This window comes from Bos indicus, chromosome 12 (genome assembly GCF_029378745.1).
Source record: "Bos indicus isolate NIAB-ARS_2022 breed Sahiwal x Tharparkar chromosome 12, NIAB-ARS_B.indTharparkar_mat_pri_1.0, whole genome shotgun sequence".
In the NCBI taxonomy this organism is placed as follows: Eukaryota; Metazoa; Chordata; class Mammalia; order Artiodactyla; family Bovidae; genus Bos; species Bos indicus.
The window spans coordinates 7623342-7632198 of record NC_091771.1 but is presented as its reverse complement, the minus strand read 5'-3'; the positions used below and the strand labels follow the sequence as shown (position 1 = coordinate 7632198).

Genomic DNA, 8857 nt, shown 5'->3' with positions numbered 1-8857 from the left:
AGACATCACAAGTATTCAGACTTTCAAGATATAAGATATCTCTTGATATCACTTACAAATTATAGAGTGCTTTCCATAATAAAATGACTAAATAGGATAAAATAGTGTAACAGTATAAAATAGCCTATTTAGAGTGAAAGGGAATTAAGGACTCTAAATGCAGTTTTATTACATTTTTTTTTTCGAGAACACTTTACATTTCCTGAATATTGTTATTTTATCCTTAGATTTTTATTATTATTTTATAAAGAATGCTCTTCATTAACTAAATGTAAATATAAATTTTATTTCTTAATTTTTTGTACTTTTATTTGCATCTGTGAGATGTGACTTCTTATTTCCATATTAGAAGTTTTATCTGAAATGCCTGGATTTTTGACCATTTCTCATTTTTTATAACTGATCACTAAAATTCTGCCTGGAACCCTTTGCTTATAGTTGGAGCTTGTTCTTCGGGAGCATGTTCTAGTTGTGATGCTGTATTTGAAATCAAGAAAGTTAGTATTGTTAGGACTTTTTCTTTATGTTCTTCAGATATCTCCAGAACACTCTTCCTATCCTCAGCATGTAAATTATAGGTCTATCTTTCAGAAAGCTCATACATGAAGATTAGAGTTTTTAAAGTTTGGTATCAAATTAAATATTTAACTGGCCTGGCCATCCTCTACATTTGGGGTTGTCTGAGGATTTGATTCTTAATCTCCCCTGCCACAAAACTTCAAAGATGGTGTAAGTACACAAAATACAAGGCAAATCAGGGCTCTGCTCAGATATTACATACCAATCCAAGCAACTGTGCCTGGTTTCAGATAGCATTTATTAAGGACGAGGTAATTGATAAATAATCTATAATTGGCGAGTAGCCCACCAGGCTCCTCTGTCTTCCACTGTCTCTGAGTTTGCCCAGATTCATGTTCATTGCTATCTAACCATCTTAAGTGTCTTCTAATTTCATGGCTACAGTCACTGTCTGCAGTGATTTTGGAGTGCAAGAAAATAAAATCTGTCATTGATTTCACTTTTTTCCCTTCTACTTGCTATGAAGTGATGGGAGTGAATGCCACGATCTTAGTTTTTTGAATATTGAATTTTAAGCCAGGTTTTTCCACTCTCCTCTTTCACCCTCATCAACAGACTCTTTAGTTCCTCTTCACTTTCTGCCATTAGAGTGGTATCATCTGTGTATCTGGGATTGTTGATATTTCTCCCAGCAATCTTGATCTTACCTTGTGATTCATCCAGTCCAGCATTTTTCATGATGTACTCTGCATAAAAGTCAAATGAGCACAGTGACACTATACAGCCTTGATGTACTCCTTTCCCAATTTTGAACAAGTCCATTGTTTTATGTCCAATTCTAACTGTTTCTTCTTGACCTACATACACGTTTCTCAGGAGACAGGAAAGATGATCTGGTACTCCCATTTATTTAAGACTATTCACAGTTTGTTGTGATGCACACAGTAAAAAGCTTTCACACTGTCAGTGAAGCAGAAGTAGAAGTTATTTTGAAACTCCCTTGTTTTCTCCATGATCCAACGGATGTTGGCAATTTGATCTCTCGTTCCTCTTCTCTTTTAAACTCAGCTTGTACATCTGGAAGTTGTGAGTTTATATGCTGCTGATGCCTAGCTTGAAGGATTTTGAACATTACTTTGCTGGCATGTGAAATAAGAAAAATTGTATGGCAGTTTGAGCATTCTTTGGCATTGCCCTTCTTTTACATTGGAATGAAAACTGATCTTTTCCAGTCCTGTGGCCACTGCTGAGTTTTCCAAATTTGCTGGCATATTGAGTGCAGCACTTTAACAGCATCATCTTTAGGATTTGAAATAGGTCAACTGGAATTCCATCACCTCCATTAAATTTGTTCCTCACAATGCTTCTTGAGGGCCAGTTGACCTCACACTCCAGGATGTTCAGCTCTTAGTGAGTGACCACACCGTTGTGGCTATTTGGGTCATTAAGACCTTTCTTTTATAGTTCTTCTATGTATAGCTTTATTACATTGTGGCCGTGTTCCTTTCTTTCACTTTTTTTCTCAAAATAAACCATCAGCTCATATTTACATGCACAATCACAGTTAGACAAAGTGCCAGAATTGGGGAGGAGGTCCACCCTAGACTTGAGTAGTTGCTTAACCAATTCTATCTAATGCCACATTCACTTTATTTTTAGGTGCAGCTAATATTGCCAATTTTGGAATCCCTGGGTACATTTATTATATCAGTTGGTTTGTTTTTTGCTTTACATTCTCCTGGTTTTGTATTCAGCTCAATAGCTACTTCTCAGTTACCACCTGTCCGTCAGACTATGACTTCCAAAATTTTGATTTTGATCTTATTTTTCCTCTCTCATTTTATTAAGTTTGATATTTTGTTTTAAAATATATTTACTATCCTTTTGAAGTATAGATTCTTTATACATTTGTTCCATACATCTCTTTGTTAGGCTAGGAAAACCTATAGAGTGTTCCACCTAATGATTTAAATTCATAAAATAAAATATACAGGAATATAACGGAAAATAACTGCATTAAAAATGGATATACAAATATATTAAACAACCATTTTAATATAAGAATGAATATGTCTCCAGTCATACATTAAATACAAATAGAGTTACCATTGTAAAATGTATCATAATTTGGTAATAATCAGTAAAATCTAAATTTGTATGTCTCTAATAGGTAAAATGTGACATAAAACTACTTGTGATTTTTAATGATAATAAAGCCATAAAGTGAAAAATGAAAAGTTGGTGATGGACAGGGAGGCCTGGCATGCTGCAGTCCATGCGGTTGCAAAGAGTCGGACATGACTGAGCAACCGACCTGAACTGAAAGCCGTAAAATTGCTAATGCTAGGATGTTTGTTGCCTGCCCATGTAATTGAAGGAAAGTTCATTTTCCGTTATAGATAACTTAAAATAAATATATGCATTTGAGTTTAAATTCATTCAAACTCAGGTAGCCTGGCTATGGATTCCTGATTTAAAGGGTCTTTAAGAATGGAGAAACTAAATCTGTGTTTCAGTGTTCCACCTTAAACTAGAAGCATCATAACTTAAATCCATGGAAATAAAAACAATTTTCCACAATAATAATTGTTGAAAACACACTAAAAATGCTGGGAATAATTCATGGTCTCTGTATGTGATGTTTCACCACACTTCTTAAGAAAAAAGTGTATAATATAAATATATATAATGGGCAATATATATTATTATGAATGTGTTCATGCAGGCAGAAGGCTACCAGAATAAAGATGCAGTGCTGATATTTAAACTGAATTGAAATATATTCTTGTTATTAAAAAAGGTTATGCTTCAGTTGTTGAGGTAAGTGGGATGAGAAAAGAAAACATGTTTTGAGGTTGTGATTACTCACTCTGTGGAACTTCTAATGTAATACATCAAGGGGCATGGAGTATGATTTGCTGGTGCATGAATATTTCCAAATATGTGGGAGAGAGAGTTCTTTGAACACTTGCTAGTATTTTTGTGCTTTGGGGAGCAGAATCTTTTTGAGCTCAAATACTATAGTCCTGCATATTATTCTTGTCTACTCGACTCTTTGTATGCTTAAAAAATTTTATGTGTGTGTGTGTGTGTGTGCGTGTGCGTGTGTGTGTGTGTGTATTATTAAGTATCTGAAATGTTTTATGAAAATCTGCAGTTTTAGGAGGGATAGAAACATATGGGGAAGTCTGGTTCAGCAAAAATGTATAGTCTAGCTTGTCTCTGCTCATTTATGTCAAGCAAAACTAAAATTCTGGAAATAAAATAACCAGCAAACAAAGGTTGTGAAGTGGTGTGAAGCTGAACTGATTTCACACTCCATTGTTCAGTCACTAAGTCTTGTCCAACTCTTTTTGACCCCATGGACTGCAGCACCTCTGTCTTCCCTGTCCTTCACCATCTCCTGGAACTTGCTCAAATTCATGTCTATTGAGTCAGTGATGCCATCCAACCATCTCGTCCTCTGTCGTCCCCTTCTCCTCCTGCCTTGAATCTTTCCCAGCATCAGGGTCTTTTCCAAAGAGTCAACTCTTTACATCACATGCCCAAAATATTGGAGCTTCAGCTTCAGCACCCGTCCTTCCAATGAATATTCGCTGACATCCCATAACTGAACGAAAAACACAACTGCAAGTTGTTTTATGACTTCTATGCACATGTTGTCCCATGTGATGATCCTGACTCAGAGTGATCTCATGCAATATAAAATAGATAATCTCACTTAATCTCTTGATCAAATGAGAGTTCTTCGACAATAGAGGAGCCTGACACAACTATTCCCACTAAAAATGAGTGACCAGGTGAAATATTTTTCTCTTCTGCTGGCTCACTCACACTTCCCTACTTGACTAAGAGTTGATGGGTGGCACTGGCAAGAATTCTACCACAACAAATTTCACTTTGTCCTCCTATGTTGGAGATGTCCATGTTGGAGATGTCCATATTGTAACTGGAGATACCAAGGCCACAAGGAGCACTGGTCGGGAAGAGCACACCACAAGCAGCTGTCATGAAAGTACTATTCCTGTCCCATTTCATGGGTCTGGGTAAGAAGACCAGGACCCTCCTATCATGAATGTATGCTAAGTTGCTTCAGTCATGTCCAACTCTTTGCTACTCTGTCCATGGGATGCTCTGGGCAAGAACACTGGAGGGGGCTGCCATGCCCTCCTCCAGGGATCAAACTCGTATCTCCTACATTTCATGCGTTTCATGTGGATTCTTTAACCCTGAGCCACAGGCGAAGCCTCCTTGCCACTATAACTGTGGACAAAGAATGCCACTTGCCGTATCAGTAAACAAAGGATATGAGGTCATCAAGCCAATGTGCACCTTAAGGGGATTCAGGATGGACAGAAAATATTGAGATAGTTGAGGTGTATGTCAAAGGAGTACTTTCATTAAGCCAAGACTCTTGTATCTTCCCTTTCTTAGAAAAGGGGTAGCGGTCCTTCGGCGGGCTTTTCGGGGACAAAGATGGCTATGGCCAGCGATTTCTACCTGCGCTACTACGTAGGGCATAAGGGCAAGTTTGGACACGAGTTTCTGGAGTTTGAGTTTTGGCCGGACGGAAAACTTAGATATGCCAACAACAGCAATTATAAAAATGATGTCATGATCAGAAAGGAGGCTTATGTACACAAGAGTGTAATGGAAGAACTGAAGAGAATTATTGATGACAGTGAAATTACAAAAGAAGACGATGCTTTGTGGCCTCCCCCTGACAGGGTTGGCCGGCAGGAGCTTGAAATTGTAATTGGAGATGAACACATTTCTTTTACCACATCAAAAATAGGTTCTCTTACTGATGTCAATCAGTCAAAGGATCCTGAAGGCCTTCGAGTATTTTACTATTTGGTACAGGACCTGAAGTGTTTAGTGTTTAGTCTTATTGGATTACATTTCAAGATTAAACCAATCTAAACTATATGTTTTTTGAAACTGGGTTTATATTTAATTAAGGGGTGGGTGAGGGAGGATTTGTTCATTTATAATATTGGGGGTTGTATGAATGTGAAGCAAACTTTTTTGTATGCAAATTGAAAATAAGACAATATCTAAGCAGGCTTAATTGTTATCTTCACCTAGTCCAAGTGGGTTGAGCAGTCACCACACATTAAACTGTAAATAAAAGCCACCTTTTGTTGAAATTTTGCTCCAATAAAACATCACAGCCTGGATGGAGAGTGCTTTTGGTTCTTCAGAAGGCCAGATCTCTGATTCATTTTAAAGATGAAAATTGTTCTAGAAGGTGTATCCTATGACAGAGGATCTTTTATGTAGAAGCATATAGCCAGATTCCCATCTGTTTAAAAGCAATTGTAGATCTCCCCTTGTTTCTGCCACACCTGACCAAATTTAATTTTTTGGTGCTCATAGAAGTTTATAGAAGCTTTTGGATTTTTTTATGTTTGTCACAAACTCCTTAGGGGTTATTCACATTTAAATATTTTTGTATAAGCAGTGATTTCCTCAAGGTTACAAAGGTAAAGTCAGTATCCAAAGTTAGACACATCTTTAATTATGTGCCTATTCCCATATTTCACAATACACATGTTTTGTATATCTGTGGGAAATAAATGAGTTCTCATTTCTAAAAAAAAAAAAAAAAAAAAAGAAAGAAAAGGGGTAAATTCGTTAACTTTAGATGTCTAGTTTTTTTTCTTTAATTAACAGTAACTTTTTGAAGATCATGGCATCTGGTCCCATCACTTCATGGGAAATAGATGGGGAAACAGTGGAAACAGTGTCAGACTTTATTTTTGGGGGCTCCAAAATCACTGCAGATGGTGACTGCAGCCATGAAATTAAAAGATGCTTACTCCTTGGAAGGAAAGTTATGACCAACTTACATAGCATATTGAAAAGCAGAGACATTACATTGCCTGCAAAGATCCATCTAGTCAAGGCTATGGTTTTTCCAGTGGTCATGTATGGATGTGAGAGTTGGACTGTGAAGAAAGCTGAGCACCGAAGAATTGATGCTTTTGAACTGTGGTGTTGGAGGAGACTCTTGAGAGTCCCTTGGACTTCAAGGAGATCCAACCAGTCCATTCTAAAGGAGATCAGCCCTGGGTGTTCTTTGGAAGGAATGATGCTAAAGCTGAAACTCCAGTCCTTTGGCCACCTCATGCGAAGAGTTGACACAGTGGAAAAGACCCTGATGCTGGGAGGGATTGGGGGCAGGAGGAGAAGGGGACAATAGAGGATGAGATGGCTGGATGGCATCACCAACTCGATGGACATGAGTTTGAGTGAACTCCAGGAGTTGGTGATGGACAGGGAGGCCTGACATGCTGCGATTCATAAGTTCTCCAAGAGTCGGACACAACTGAGCGACTGAACTGAACTGAACCTTTTGATGCTTTAGTTACCTGTTTTTTGCTTTGCTTTGTGTGTTTGTTTGCTTTGCAAAAACTTGTATATATCCTGGCCTCTCACTTACCTCTCCAAAATAGCCTCTCAGAACTATCCGAGAGTCTATATTCCATGTTTAAGTCCTCAGTAAGTCTTCCAAATAAAACATAATTTTAGATTGGACATATTTTTCAGTTGAATCATTCTCTTTGCCCCTTAAGTCCTGAAACATTTTATCTCCCACTGCTTAAGGTTTCTATTACTGCTAAAATAAGGTACCATAAATTTAGTGCTCTGAAACCATGAAACATTTATTTTTTTACATGTCTGGAAGTCAGAGATCCTAATGTAAGGCTGTTGGCAGTACCATATTCCTTCTGGAGGTTCTAGGAGACAATCCTTGTCTAGTTTTCCAACTTCCAGACTCAATCTGTATTTCTCCCTTCCGCTACAAATTGTGTGACTCCAACCTCTGTCTCTGTCTCCACATAGCATTCTCTGATGGTCTTTCCTCCTTTTATATCTTATAGAGACCCTTGTAATTATATTTGCTGTTGTTTAGTAGCTCAGTTGTGTCTGACTTTTTGTGACCTCATGGACTGTAGCCCACCAGGCTACTCTCTCAGTGGAATACTCCAGGAAAGAATACTGGAGTGGGTTGCCATTCCCTCTCCAGGGCATCTTCCTAACCCAGGGATCAAAACTGAGTGTCCTGCATTGCATGTAGATTCTTTAACATCTGAGCCACAAGGGAAGCTGGGTATATGGGAATCCTAGTTCCTTGACAAGAGATCAAATCAAAGTCCCCTGCTTTGGAAGCATGGAATCTTAACCACTGGACCACCAGGGAATTCCCTACAGCCCACTCAAAGGATCCAGAATAATCTTTTCACCTCAAAATTCTTAATCACAACAAAAAGTCCCCTTTGTCATGTATTGTAACGTATTCACATGTCCAGAGATTAGGATGTAGTTGTCTTGGGATATTGTGCCTACTATAGTCTGCCTTTGGTCTCTGATTTTCATATGTTCTCCATGTGTAAACTATATTCATCCCACCCCAAAATTTCTGTAAGTCTAAACTCACTACAGCATCATTTCAAACTCCAAAATCTCATCTATACTTTATCAGCTCCAAAGTCCCAAATGCCATCATCTAGATATAAGGGAGGATCTGACTATAATCCCTCCTGAGACAGAATTCCTTTCCATCTGTAAACCCCAGAAACTCAAGAAACAAGTTAACTGCTCTTAAAAAAATGTAGGTCAGACAAAACATTTAAAAGCACAACCGTTTTAAAGAGGAAAAAAGGAAAACAAAACAAAACAAAACAAAACAGAGAGAGAGAGAAATATTATCAGAAAATTTGAAAGTCAGCCTGACAATCCCCATCAGGTTTTAAGCCCTGAGAAGAACGATTTCTAATTCATAGTCCTGTCTTCACGCTTTTGGTTCAACCCTCAGAGTCATCCTTCTTTTACATGAAAAGTAGCATGGGCTTTCATCTGAGTAGTTTTATTAGCCATCAACTTACCTGTAGAATTTTGGGAGTTTGCCAGCCTTACTTTATTTTGTCCTGTCCTCGTCCCTCTCCAACCAAGCTGGCTATGTTCCCACTGTTACAGCATTCACAAGAACATTTTGGGTCACACATGTATGTCTCAGTAAATCATTTAATTAGATAAAAAGCTGATCCACAGATCATTCCTAGATAATCTCATCTTTGTTTCTGGCTTTTATTTGAGAGGAATCTGCAAATGGGATGCCTAATCTCTTCAAAGAACCTTCAGTGCAACAGGACATTTTGTCCCTTTTGAAGCACTCTCAAAAAACGGTGCAATCTACGTATCTCTGTCTGGTTACAGATAGTGCTTATTGCTGCTAAGTCGCTTCAGTCGTGTCCGACTCTGTGCAATCCCCTAGATGGCAGCCAACATGCAATTGATAAATAAACTATAATTGATGAGTACTGATAGTTGA

General features: G+C 38.0%; 1 pseudogene; it reads left to right on the top strand.

Moving 5' to 3' along the window:
* Positions 1–4970: 4970 nt before the first annotated feature.
* LOC139186174 (protein mago nashi homolog 2 pseudogene) lies at positions 4971–5448 on the top strand (annotated as a pseudogene).
* Positions 5449–8857: the final 3409 nt, after the last annotated feature.